This window comes from Orycteropus afer, unplaced genomic scaffold (assembly GCF_000298275.1).
Source record: "Orycteropus afer afer isolate SDZICR_OR568_19922 unplaced genomic scaffold, OryAfe1.0 scaffold00412, whole genome shotgun sequence".
In the NCBI taxonomy this organism is placed as follows: domain Eukaryota; kingdom Metazoa; phylum Chordata; class Mammalia; order Tubulidentata; family Orycteropodidae; genus Orycteropus; species Orycteropus afer.
This window is the reverse complement of record NW_006921999.1, coordinates 406766-410543: the sequence shown is the minus strand read 5'-3', so window position 1 is coordinate 410543 and position 3778 is coordinate 406766. Positions and strand designations below refer to the sequence as shown.

The following is a 3778-nucleotide window of genomic DNA, read 5'->3' as shown; positions in this document are numbered from 1 at the left end:
AGTTGTGTCATCTACGTATCACAGGTTTTTAATGGGTATGTCTTCCTCCAATCATAAATGAATTAGTGAAGTACCTAACATTTATATTTTAATATGAAAAAATGGATAGCCATGAGATTTTGGTAAGTAATGTAGACTAGAAAGAATAATTGTACTGCAAAAGAATATGATGAATGAAATAAATTAGAGCTAAGAGGAGGAAAAGTCATAGAAACACTTTTTTTTTTTTCCTCTATGGGAAAAGGAAGCAAATGTTAAGAATTTTGAAAGGTCTTGGATTTTACTTTCCTTCCAAATTTACATATTGTTGTTGTTGTTAGGGGCCATCAAGTCATCTCCAACTCATAGTAACCTCATGTACAACAGAATAAAGCACTACCCGGTCCTGTGTGATCCTTGTCATATCTAAGCTCATCATTACAGCCACTATGTCGATCCATCATGTCAAGGGCCTTCCTGTTTTAAGTCATCCCTCCACTTTACCAAACATGATATCCTTCTCCAGAGAGTGGTTCCTTCTGACACTATAACCAAAGTGTACCTACGAAGTCTGGACATTCTTGCTTCTAAGGAGCATTCCAGCTGCACTTATTCCAGGACAGATTTTTACATATTAGACTACCTCATTTTCATGAATGCTAGCAGAAGACACCGACTTACTGAGATACAAAGGACTTTATTATTCACACCGTAGGGGTAGCCAAATTATGAGTATTTTTGCTATTTCTATAAGCCCCTATTCCCACAGTGAGGTGATATCTGCATGCTCAATGGGTTGCACTACTGGAAAAGAATTCAGAGCTTGAGAAACTTAAATGTTTTATAATGAGGAGAAGTCATTCTAGTGTTTGCCCTAGAATGAGACATTGTGGTTAAGTGCCATGGAGTCAGTTCCAACTCATAGGGACCATATGTGCGACAGAATGAACCATTGACTGATCATGTGCCATCTGCACAATCATTGCTAATCTTGAGGCCATTTTTTCAGTGACTGTGTCAATCCATCTCATTAAGGATCTTCCTTTTTTTGCTGAACCTCTGGTTTTCAAAAATGTTCTGGTGGTGTAGCAGCTAAGTCATTTGGCTGTTAACCAAAAGATCAGTGGTTCAAATGCACCAGCTATTCCATGAAAGGGGTGTGGGGGTGTTTAGAGGCAGTTTTTTTTTTTTTTTTTTTTTAAGGGAGGGCCCTCATCATCAGTGGCCTTGGTGATAGAAATAATGCTGCAGATTGCATGACTGAATTTTGCAAGGCCAATGACTTATAATTGCAAATACCTTTTTTCAACAACACAAATGGCAGCTATACACATGGACTTCACCAGATGGAATATACGGGAATCAGATCCACTACATCTGTGGAAAGAGATGGTGGAGAACCTCAATATCTTCATCCAAAAAAGGGCAGGTGCTGACTGTAGAACAAACCATCAACTGCTTATAAGTAAGTTCAAGTTGAACCTGAAGACAATTAAAAGAAGTCCCTGAGAGCCAAAATGTGACCTTGATTATATCCCTCCTGAATTTAAAGATCATCTAAAGAAAAAATTTGATGCACCGAACACCAATAACCAAAAAACAGAGGAATTGTGGGAAGACATCAAGATTATCATCCATGAAGAAAGCCAAAAGGTCATAAAAAAGACAGGAAAGGAAGAAAAGACCAAAATCTATTTCAGAAGAGGTTCTTGAAACTTGCCCTTGAACAGAGTAGCAAATAAATGAAAGAAATCACAAGATAAAAGAGCTGAAGTCACTCAACTCACTGCCATTGAGTCAGATCCGACCTATGGTGATCCCTCCTTGGGTTTCTGAGGCAGTATCACTATGGAAGTAGATTGCCCAACCTTCCTTCTGAGGAGTGGGTGGGGGTTTGAACCTCCAGCCTTCTGGTTAACAGTCAAATGCCTTAGGCACTATACCACCAGAGCTGAACAGAAGATTTCAAAGAGTAGCTCAAGAAGACAAAGTCAATTATTATAATGAAATGTGCAAAAACCTGGAGTTAGAAAACCAAAAGGGAAGGACACACTTGGCATTTTTCAAACTGAAAGATCTGAAGAAAAAATTTAAGCCTCGAGTTGCAATATTGAAAGATTCTATGGGCAATGTATTGAATGCTGCAGGAAAATTCAAAAGAAGGTGGAAGGAATACACAGAGTCACTTTACCAAAAAGAATTGGTGATGTTCATCCATTTCAGGAGGTGGCATATGATCAAGAACCAATGGTATTGAAGGAAGAATTCAAAGTTGCACTGAAGGAATTGGCAAAAAACAAGGCTCCAGGAATTGATGGAATACCAACTGAGATGTGTGAAGAAACAGATGCTGTGCCTGAGGTACTCACTTGGCTATGCTAAGGGATTTGGAAGACAGCTACCTGGCCAACTGGAAGAGATTCATATTTGTACCTATTTCAAAGAAAGGTGATCCCATGGATTGTAGAAATTATCATACAACATCATTGATATCACATACAAGTAAAATCTTACTGAAGATAACCGAAAAACAGTTGTAGAAGTATATTGACTGAGAACTCCCAGAAATGCAAGCGGGATTCAGAAAAGGATGTGGAATGAGGGATATCATTGCTGATGTCAGATGGATTTTGGCTGAGAGCAAAAAATACCAGAAAGATGTTTACTTGTGCTTAATTGGCTATGCAAAAGCTTTTGATTGTGTGGATCCTAACAAATTATGGATAACATTGAAAGAATGGGAATTCCAGAACACCTAATTGTACTCATGTGGAACCTGTACATAGATTAGGAGGCTATCATTTGAGCAGAACAAGGGTATACTGTATGGTTTATAATCAGGAAGAGAGTGCATCAAGGTTTTATCCTTTCACCATACTTGTTAAATCTGTATAAAAAACCAAAACAAATTCACTTCTGTGGAGTTGGATCTGTCTCAGAGTGACCCCTCTTTGGGTTTCTGAGGCAGTATCACCACAGAAGTAGACTACCTAATCTTCCTTCCAAGGAGTGGCTGGTGGGTCTGAACAGCCAGCCTTCTGGTTAGCAGTCAAATGCCTTAGGCACTATGCCACCAGAGCTCCCAAGCAAATAATCTGAGAAGCTGGACTATATGATGAAAAAGGTGGCATTAGGACTGGAAGAAGACTTATTGTTCGCTAACATCATAATCAAATGCATCAGTTCTTCCTCATTCTTCCTTATTTATTGTACACCTTTGACATGTACATGAAGTGATTTAAAATACCATGACTTGGGGCAGGCACAGCTAGCCCTCAAAGTGATATCATTGCTTTTGAACATGTTAAAGAGGTCTTTTGCAGCACATTTTCCTGGTGCAATATGTTGTTTGGATTTTGACTGCTGCTTCCATGGACGATGATTGTGTATCCAATTAAAATTACATCCTTGACAACTTCCATTTTCCCCCCATTTTTCATAAAGTTGCTTATTGTTCCAACTGTGCAGATTTTTGTTTTCTTTATGTTGAGGTATAATCCATACTGAAAGCTATACTCTTTGATCTGTATCAGTAAGTGCTTTAAGTCACCTTCACTTTCAGTAAGCAAGGTCATGTCATCTGCACATCACAGGCTATTAATGAGTCTTCCTCCAATCCTCATGCTTCATGTTTCTTCATATATTCCAGCTTCTCTGATCACATACTGCAGTGTAGTAAATTACTTTGTGTGGCTTTTCCACCCATAAGTCTTTGTAAACTCCAAGGTGAGATTTTCTATGAGCAAGTGAAGAGCTCCTGATTGCTGAAGGTGTCCACCTGGAATATTTCTGTTGGGAG

At 38.8% G+C, this 3778-nt stretch overlaps 1 protein-coding gene across 1 annotated transcript in view; it reads right to left on the bottom strand.

The window, feature by feature from the left end:
- LOC103208103 (ephrin type-A receptor 6) overlaps nt 1-3778 on the bottom strand; it is a 1324606-nt gene that overhangs the window by 991000 nt on the left and 329828 nt on the right. The window lies entirely within an intron of this gene.